Source organism: Candoia aspera, chromosome 2 (assembly GCF_035149785.1).
Source record: "Candoia aspera isolate rCanAsp1 chromosome 2, rCanAsp1.hap2, whole genome shotgun sequence".
Lineage (NCBI taxonomy): Eukaryota > Metazoa > Chordata > Lepidosauria > Squamata > Boidae > Candoia > Candoia aspera.
The window spans coordinates 262,508,065-262,518,723 of NC_086154.1; the positions used below are offsets into that span (position 1 = coordinate 262,508,065).

At 39.9% G+C, this 10,659-nt stretch overlaps 1 protein-coding gene across 1 annotated transcript in view; it reads left to right on the forward strand.

Annotated features, from left to right (window-relative positions):
• Positions 1 to 10,414, forward strand: part of LOC134491856 (CUGBP Elav-like family member 4) — an 88,958-nt gene extending 78,544 nt beyond the window's left edge. Inside the window, exon 10 of the mRNA XM_063295881.1 lies at positions 10,305 to 10,414. The gene's annotated coding sequence lies outside the window, so the exon portion shown is untranslated. The remainder of the gene's footprint in view (positions 1 to 10,304) is intronic.
• The last annotated feature ends 245 nt before the right edge of the window (positions 10,415 to 10,659 follow it).

Sequence of the window (10,659 nt, forward strand, 5' to 3'; positions counted from 1 at the left end):
CCAAAGCATCCGCTGAATACACAGAGCACGGAGACAGCACGTCATCCCAGCTCGGGCAAGAACTTCCGGAAGGGGCAAAGGTTGTATGCTGTTTTATAGACTTTTGTTTGAATTGAGTGTTAAAAGACTGAGTATAAAGGACTGAGTATTAGAGACGTATTTACGTAGCAACAGCAACGTGCAAGTCCTAGAAGGGTAGAGTTGGCCCAGAGTAATACCTTGTTGTTGGGGAAGGTGTGTGCTGCAATAAAGTATTGTGTACAGATTTGCAACACTGTGGTGTGTGCAGTCTTTGGAAAGCGAAGAACCCTCACACACTTTCAGAATTACGATTTCCAAACCTACCATCCCTCATTGTTGGAATTCAGATGTGTCTTCTGATTCTTCTGAGTCTAATTCGGAAGAACGGACCACTAAACCAGACTTTCATATAAAATTCCCATCAAGTTCATTTGCCACCACACCCTAAGGCACAGTTCAGCAGCTTGTCAACACCTCCAATCTGTTGGGAGTGTCTTGATTGGGAGAGGAACTCATAAGTCTCAAGGTGACAAACAAAACCTGAGAGCTTTGTCTATCAGGGCTGTAATACATGTTCCTAAGCTGGGTGAACTTAGTTACTTTGCCCTCTGTTTCAGAAATTGAATAAAAATGAATTTGCTGTATTGATCCTATTCTGTACCTGGGGGATCAACAGAAAACAGAGATAGCACTGCTGTTCTGCCCCAGATGCAGTTGGCCCTACCAAGAGCTTTTAATGATCCCAACCCGATTATCATCATGGCTAGAGGCAAATCAGCCCCATTTGTTTGCCTTCCATGGAATGGCAGGGATCTGTTCTCAATCAGAATAATCCAATTTAAAGGAATGATTCATATTAGTGAACACATCTGTCTGAGGCCAGAGCAGAACCCTGGTGTTAGTTTAATAAATGATGTTCATTAAACTCGGCTGAAAATATAATCTGGAGAGACTGATGGAGTGAAAAGAGCAAAGAATAAGCAAAAGGAGCTGAGCAATTATCAGCCATCATTTGTTCTGGTGGCAATGCAGAAGTGAGCCTTGTTTGCTGAAATCTTAATTTCGTTTGGCTGGGGTGGAATCCATCAAAAAGCCAAGGCTGCAGACGACGCTCTCGTTTCTCAAAATCCATCAGAAGAAGGAGGGGGGGGAAAGCTTACTGTTTTTCTTGATCAGGCCTACAGCAGAACCCAGAATTGCAGTTTAGGATGGGCTAAGAACTACATCTCCAGGGGCAGAAGGCCCAAACTGAGGGCTTAAATCTGGAAGATGGAAGATAAGCCTCACAAGGGATGGGTGTTGGGGCTGCTGCTATGGATCATTGCAATAAAGCAGAACCCTGTTTGAGGCACTCTACCCACAACCGTTTTCTGTCCTGGGTCAGCTAGGCGCCACCACCACCCGTCTATTGCTCTGCAACTCTGTTTCATGGTTTTTATTTTCCTTTTATTACTCTGTATTATTATTATCCAAAGTACTCAGGTTCAAATGGGACATCACAGCTTCTCTCGTCACCAGCAAGAAACTTCAACATCAGTTGCATTCTTGAATTTTCGAACCATGCATTAGAGTCAATAAACATTTTCACTGTTTTTTTCTTTGAATTATTCAATGTAAATATAAGTTAAACAGACTGGGTGTGAAGAGAGAGGTCTTTCCAGACAGAGAGCTCAACCTTGTCTCAGATCAAAAGGTGTGTTGTTCTTTTGCCCCTTTTCATCACATATTCTCAAAACTTAGGTTGGCTTCAACCTTAGCATGTTGGGTTCCAATCTATGAAGCCTTCTTCCATTTGGGTAAAGTTCCCACCTTGTTGGTGGGGGCAGAATCTCTTTCCTCCATCCCAGTTCCCTCAACTTACATTTCTTACAGTACATTTTCCACCCAGGCAAGACTTTTCCCACATACAGGCAATCCTCAAATTCCATACAGTTAGATGCAACCAAGTGGAAAGATAAAATGGAGAAGGAGGAAGACCTTGGACCTCACAAGCTTTCAGCATTGATTATAGTACCTTTTCTTGTTGAAGACATCTCAGCTGTACAGCAATCTTTTTTTTCCCCTTCATTCTTCTTCAGTCAGTCCTCTGTTTCCCCTACAGACACAAACACACCACCTGCACAACTGCAATTTATATCCATTTTATTGATCTAAGACTGTTCATTAGTGGATTGCACACAGCACCCTTTAACTGCCAGTTGGCTTCTCTAGGTGGTTCACAGAAGAATAAAAATTACCACAGATAGGAGAGTATTGCAATCAGTAACCATCAAAGTCAGGTAAATTTTTAATCCAGCCTTTTCCAACATAGTGCTTCCCAAATATTCACTGGATTTATTTATTTATTCGATTGCATTTGATTTGTGTGGCCGTCCACCTCACCTTATGAAAGCTGTAGTTCAGTATGAGCCTCAGCGAACAGTATTGCTGAAGGGAACATTTCAAACGTCAGCAATGAGTAGGAAAATAAAGGTTCTCATGGAGGTTTTAGTAGGCAAGGCAAAACTGCTGAAAAGGTTTGCTTATCACCCCACCAATGAAGGGACTTGCTACATTTTAGGCGTCAGTGACTGGCCAGGCTGACACAAAAGAAGGTGATCCAAGATTCCCAAAGACAGACCAAGTTAGAAGTTGTTTCAAAACATCTCCTTCACCCTGTTAGTAATCAAGCAACTGCATTTTTCACTAAGGGAGGTTTCTTAATCCTTATATTGCAAATGGCAACAGACCAGGCAAGAAAAAACAAATGAATCTCTCTTTCTTGCTCAGGGAGGCTGCAGACATCTGCCCACTGAGGGCAGTGAACATCTTGCAGCAGTGAGAAATTGGTGAGCTCCTCCAAATCACTACCATGACAGGCAACTTCTTCATGGTGGTGTGAACTTCTTTCTTGCTGAATGTGGAGCTTGGTTATAATCTGATATTATTGGCTTGATCAACATCATGACATACGGGCTAAATATAAAATGTCTGGATGTATTTATATTCAAGGAAGGTGTGGATATGCTGCTGAAAAACCAGACTGACTATATACTTCTAAAGAAAGTCCTTTCCATCCCTTCTTTCATACAAATCAACCAGATGATTGAATTAACCCATTTTTCTGAGCTCACACGATACACTGAATTACAAACAAACCAAAGGTTGGATTGACACCGTGTGCTAAGCCACAAACACCCACAAAATAAGCCACAAGCCTGAGATTAAAGTTAGTTAGCATTTGTTTGCAGGTTATGTGAAAGCAATGACTAGGTCTTCCACCAACTTGGTTAAATTCAGCCTGTTCCAGAGGCTCACCTCACACTGGATCATCTCGGTACTTGAGGGCATTCCCCTAAAAACATGGATCTAGGAAACATCACATTTGGAAAGAGAGAAATGTTCAGCCTTCCTTAACCTGGTGGGTTCCACGTGTGGGTTGGGAGTCCAATTCTCAGAATTCACAGCATATTTCCAAGGTGTTGAAATAACAGCACCACAAAGTTCCCACACAGCTGGATAACTCCAAGGTTGAGCAAGGTTGGTCTACTCTACCTGGGAGTGGTCCTTCCCCATTCTCCAAAGAAGGTCTTCCCAAGCTCATTGCCCAACGGTCTAGATATGGATAGGTCTCTTGAAGTTGGAATCCAACCCTATGCTGAAATCCAGATTAACACAGCCCTCAGAGATGTCCTGCTTGATCATATTTGGGGATGAGATGCTCACTTCCTGACCAAGTAATTGGTTTCACTGTTGAACTGCTCTTTATTGTTAAGAAAGTTATCCTACCATTCAACTAGAATCTACCTTCCTGTGACTTGTATCCTTTATTCTGTGTCCTGCACTCTGGAATGAGAGGAATAGGCCTTTGCCGTCTTCTGTATGACATCCTTTTAGATATTTGTTGAGTACTATCATCCCTTCTTCAGTCTTCTCTTCTTAAACATATCCAGCTTCCTCAATCTCTCATTACAGAACTTATAGTCTTGAATGAGTTGGAGATGGCTGCGGTTGATCCGAACCTTGGCCATAACCCTTACTAAAGAGGATGAATTTCTTCCCCCATCCAGCTTCACAAAGGAGAGTCACAGAAAACCATCTTGTGGTGACTGTGTTTAGCAAAAGGAAAGTAGCCCACTTTTGATGGTAGATTATGTTTATTCTAGTATGAGTGTTATGTTCATTTTTTTTAACTTAATGACAACCAGTGATTACTTAACATGTTTTCATTGCCAGGCTGGAAAATGGAACAGATACTTGCATGTCTGCCCTACAGCAAAGGAACCAATGTGCATTAGTGTTTATATCATTGGATTCCTTTTAATTCTAAGAGATGTGCTCAGATTTATTTCTGCCATAAGAATCCAAGTTTCATTGATGCAATAATTCAATTTCAGGGATATAATTCAAAGCGGAGCTTCAGATTTTTTAAAAAAACAAAAGGAAAAGGAAATTAATAGAAGTTGAATAATTAATAGGTCTGTGAAAGCGTATTGAGTGATCTGAGGCTTCAATCTGTCTCAAGTGTATAGGGACGCTAATTTTTGCCTAAGTCTTTTTAGCTGGCAGTGCATCCAAGTTTTAGTGCAATTAAAAATGAGTCAAAAATATTTTTAGCTAATTGTGCCATATAGCGTGAAGGCAATTTGAAGCCACAGGCAAATAATAATAATAATAATAATAATAATAATAATAATAATAATAATAATAATAATATAAGGGTGGCTATGATTTCTGGGGGTTCTTGATACAGGAAGAGAACAAGGGAGAGCTGAATTGGATTTGACTAAGGACCTCAAAAGTGCTTGAGTGTGGATGATGTTAGACACAGGGCAATAATTAAGGAGAAACAATTCTTCACTGTCTGGATGGTGACTCCCTCCTTGCTAAATATGGTACAGGGATGTCAGAAAGGAAAATTCCGTATTAAATGTGCTAAACATAAGAGGTTATATGGCATCCTTTAATTGGACATGGGTGAAGCTAGCTCAGGAGACTTCCCTTGGTCCATGCTTCACCTGTTTCGATATTTTTTTTCTGTTATTATTTGTATTATATTTATAGACATAAGAAGCTGTGAAGCTGCATAGCAAGCACAGTCTTTGGTATCCCCTTTACGTACATGGCTGGCTGTTCAATCTGTATGAGGTCTAGGGGGTTTCTTAGATAGTAAAAATGGTGGGCAACTGCTGATGACCACCCTGATAAACATCTAAGAGTCATGAATGAGAGTCAGTTTGGGGAGATAATGCTCTTTTTCTTAACCTGGCTCTTCTGGACTTTTCTGTATAGCTGTTTCCTTTACAAAAAAAAAGGTGTTTGGCTCCTTCATTAGCAAAACTATTAGTGTGTCAAATAGATGTATCTACATTTATGCCAATAGTTGAGCTGGTCGTTGAGTTAAGTTAACCTATTTTCTGGATTTCCCTAATATACTGAAGCATAAACTTACCAAATGTGCTGGATTTGTATAATAGAGTAAGCAGCAAAGATACAAATATTCACAAGGACCCCCACATGCAAACTCAAACAAGGTTAATACCAAGCAAACTACCCAAGTTATACGGTTATAACTACAGGATCTCCAACTGATTTGGTTAAAGCTGGAGGAAGACAGCCCAATAGAAAGTCACTGAAAGTGAGCAGTAAAGCCCAGTAACAGCATAAACATGTGATAGAAAACCCTAACTACATCACAAGCTGTGAGTGACAACACACACACACACACACACACCATTATGCTCTTCCTCTCCAGCTGGTCAACCTGGGCTAAATCAGTAGCTGATGCTGTTAAGTCATTATCATTTAAACCTTTTGGGAGAGGATCAGTGAATTTCATCCCACCCAAACTGTAAATGTCCGAAGTGTATTATCACAAGACTGGAAGTGGTGAAGTTCTTCTCTGGGTGAATCCAGAGTTCTTTATAAATTCAAAGATATGTTGTTATCCTCTTGTTATCCTCTGCATTTACAGTGTGTGATGGGGGTGGGGGGTGGGGAGAGAGGGAGATGGTAGATATATACATATGATAAATATAAAATTGATTAGGGGTAGGTAGGTAGGTAGGTAGAATGATAGAGAGATGGATATAATGATAGATAGATGGTAGGTAGGTAGGTAGGTAGGTAGGTAGATAGATAGATAGATAGATAGATAGATAGATAGATAGATAGATAGATAGAGGATGATAGATGATAAAGATAATGACAGTGATAGATAGATAATGATAAAGTGGGAAAGAGATGAGAGATAATTAGATAGAGAGATAGAGAGATAGAGAGAGACACATACTCCACAGATCTTTAATCTGAACTCATTACTCTCTGTTCATATCAGTTTTCTAGAATATTTCATGCAGCTGATCAATTGGATTAGACCCCCCAAAGTTTATGCCACAGAAACTCTCTTAAATCTTGAGGTGATACTTTGATTTCTTTTCTTCTTTTTTTTGCTAACATGAACACCCTTCTCCTATACATACAGGAACTCCCTATAGAAAGGGAGTTGTGTATGAAACATTGCTTCTGTGTGGCCTCTGCCGTGTTTTGTAGATGCTTTAACAGGTGAATCAATCTTAAGTTCTCAGTGCGAAGAGCAGAGAAGTTATCTGAATATTGCTACATTCATAACATGGTTGTCTCCTTGCTGGTCATGGGGGAATTGAAAAGCGTTCACGGGGCTTTCTCTCTCTTTCATGGCTTGTAGCTATGTGCTCAGAAAACATAAAGTTTGATCAGACTTGCAGCTGGGGAAGATGTGCCTCACTGACTCTGTTCTCAGGAAGAACAGAAAAGGAAGTACATGCTATTGAAGAAGGGAATTCAAGGAGAGCAGAAGTTCTAGATTTGAGGAAGCTGCTTGAAACATTGCTCGCTCACACACCTCTCACATGGGACTGGCACCCCAAAAGTAGCTGGCATTCACACAGCGGTCCTATACAACAAGTACTGCAATGAGGCATCTGCAATGCAATTACAGCCCAGCCTGTTTTCGTTTCTTGACATCTTTGGACAAAAGGGATATCAAGTCTGAGCTTTCTCCAAGGCCCTTCCCAAGAAGGACTCAAATGTTTGGGGCAAAGTTCACCTATTTAGGTAGAAATACCCCACGCAGTTCAGATCTGGAGATGTAGGCATGGCTGGGAAAGGTTTGTTTTCAAGTCCAACCTCCAAAAGAGATGTTTGGCAGCCAATATATTTTCCAGACTTTGCAAACCAGTTATCCATGTCTGCAGTCATCCATTGAATGCATGCTTTCTCTCAGCTGCCACAACATTGTTCTGTTAATGGTCACTGTTTTTATGCGTCCACATGAACTGTGTCTTCTGTGTCAGTGTGTCTTTGGCTAGGCTTCCTCCATTCCTTTTGATTTATTCCTTTTGGTTTCTGTTTCCTGTTTCTTTATCCTTTTTGTTTTCTCTTTGTTTGGTTGTGTCTTCATTACAGCTTTTTGGAACAATGCTGTATTCTAGTGCTTTCTTCTTCCTCCTCCTCCTCCTCCTCCTCCTCCTCCCTCTCTTCCTCTTTCTCTCTTTATCCTTTTTTTGTTTTGGGTTTTAATCTCTATCTTCCTTCCCACCTTTCCCCTTTTTTCCCAAACTATATATAAATACCAATATATATATATATAAAAAAATCTTTTCTTCTTTTGTCATTCAATCAAATTCCAACCAAATCAACCAAGAGCCAGTCAAATCCACCACAGTCTCGCGCTGAGCTAGGAAAAAAGTAATGACAGGAAAGTGGAGAATACAGTTCCCCAGTCCGTAAGTTCAAATCAACTCAAAGTTGAAGTGTGATATGATGGCGCCATGTAACTCAGCTAAGAATTGGTTGCATGACATGCCGTCAAGTTTCGTGTAGGTGCTGTGATTGAAACATTATTTTCTTGGATGTTGTATCAGTTAATGATTGGCCAGTCATGATCACATGTGCCTTTCTTGACTCTTGTGCTGCCACAGTTTTTTATTGCTGTGCTCATTTTTATTTTCTTATTATTATTTATTTGTTTGTTTTCTTTTAGTGCTTGCAGTGGTTTCTTTGTGGTTTGATTTCTTGCGACTTATGCTTCTTTAGATATCACCTGGAAGGGGGAAAAAAAAAACATGAATTCCTAATTCTTTAGAGGGGGGGAAATGGGATTGTTGTTTATGTATGAATATTTCCAGGAAAGAAGGAAACAGAACTGTGTGATTGGTATTTTTGCACCCTAAACTCTTGTGTTTTAAATGAATAATTGGGGGCCTTTTTCAATTGATTTTTCTTTTTTTCTTTCTTCCTTGAAACATTTCTGATCCCTCTCCAAAAATTCAGAGTTAATTGCAGTAGTCGTACAAAAGAAAATAGCTACGTACCAAAGCAAGCTAGAAAAGAGCCGATGGCTTCTTAAGTGCCTTATCAAAATTTCTAATTTTAAGGTTGAGTAGCACAATAACTCTTAATAAATCCATTGCTTTGGGGAAGGGGGGAGAATATCATTTGGGGTAAAAAAAAATCCTGATTCAAAAGTAAAATGCACTGTATTCTTTTGTTTGGTTCCAACTGAAAAAGGGTCCTGGATGAGTGTTTTCTTCTTTTTTTCCTTTAGTTCCTTCTATTCTTATAATTTTTGGTGTTGTAATTGTTTAAACTGCTGTGTACGGTTTGCTGTTTGTTCAATCAACAGTGTGGAAAACCTGCCAGCATGGTTTGATATAAAGCATGACGTTTCTCTACCGCCAGAGGGGAGCTTCTGTAGTTGCTAAGTTTTCTTGATGTAATAAATCACCAAGTATATAAGAAGAGAAACCTGCTTGCCAGCAAGAGATAAGAGCTAATCCGTAATGATTAAGCATCCTCCTTAAATGTCAAGTTCAGTTGGATCATGATTAAAAAATTTTTTTATTTAAGAAACGTTAGCATTACATTTTTATGTTCATTTTATTGCACAGAGAGAGAGAGAGAGAGAGAGGAAGTTTGTTCCAAGCAATTTTACATTCCAAGCCACCTGTTTGAAGCATTTCTCCCTGCAATTTGCAAAGGAAAATACTTTATTGGCAGCTGGCCTTCCAAGGACAGTTAGGAGGGAGACTCTAAACAGAAGTTCGCACTTGTCGTAGGAACCTGCACACGTTGACACGTTAAGACTTGCAGTTACAGACCCAAGTACCAAAATCAGTATCTTGATTTTTCACCACACAAAAAAATAGGGGTACGGTATGCTGGTACGGTCTTTAACTGTCAAGCGGGGGGCAACACTTTTGGTTATGTTTTTCCCAACCCACAGAATCCTGCAAGGCTGCAGAGTATTTAGGAAAAACTTAGGCCTGGCTACTTCTGAAACAGCCTGGGTAAGGTCAACATTTAGGGAGAGCTTTTCTCCCCATTTTCTTCTCAGCAGGGATGTGGGTGGGTGGGCCTTTGCAACACAACCTACAGGAGTGCCTTGTAGTTTGAAGATGAATATGGAGCCTCCTCACACTCAGCAAACATAGAAATCTGACAGGAAGGGAAAAGATAGAAAACGTAGGGCAGTGTTTCTCAACCTTGGCAACTTTAAGATGCGTGGACTTCAACTCCCAGAATTCCCCAGCCAGCAGCTGGCTGGGGAATTCTGGGAGTTGAAGTCCACGCATCTTAAAGTTGCCAAGGTTGAGAAACACTGACGTAGGGAATACAAGATTTTCATCTTTTAGTGACGGATGAACAACACAGGATTCTTCTGAGAACACATCTCTGCTGGGGACATCAGCAGCTACCCAGCTGCAGAGAAGATAAATGTTTAGAACTGTCTCCTCATCTGAAGTGACTAGAGAAAATGTCATTTATGCTACAGCCCCAGACAAATAAATATTAGGGTCCCACTTCAGAAGCAACATTGCATTTAGGAGTGCTTCTTAATCTAGCTCTGTTATTTGTTAAGCCAGAGTCACCTTTGAGAGGCTATAATGACCAGAAGTTCTTCACAGTTAGTAGCTAGTATCTGGGACATTCCTAGAAAATATTAGGAAGACATCCCAAAGGGGCGATGGGTCTTATCACATGCTCCAAGTTTTTTTAAAAAAGGCAAGATAGGGGTCATCAAATTTGCATTTAGTTTCCATAAAGGGAACAAGATTGTCTTGGAAACAGATGTTCTCCTAAATTTGTGTGCGTGTTTTTTTTCTTTATTAATTATAAGGTATGCTCTTTTGATCTTCTCTTCCCTTGTCAGTTTTCTCTATCTTTTATTCCTTCCTTAAAAAAACAAAAAAAACAAATCTGTATATTGACTGGCTTGGTTTGGTGTTGTCCAGCCTGGAATGACAGTCTTTCTCTCTTTTTAGGGCATCAGCTGAATGGGCCACCCTTAGAGAAATATATATAAATATAGATATATATATATAAATAAATATATATATATTAAATAAATATATATAGGAACGAGAACTGTGGGATTACACCTTTAACATCTCAGTCAAGTTGAAGACTTCAGACTTATGCTCTTTCTGATTGTTTAGACTGTAACATTTCTTCGAGAAAAGTCACGTCAGCTGGGCTTGAAGGACGCGTGGTTGACAACGCAACCGTACCAACCATCAGATGAACGAAAAAATAAAAATAAAAACAAAATCGTGGCAGGAGCAAGATCAACTTGGATTTCTACAGTGAACTTGATGTCACCATCATAGCTTTTCCCCA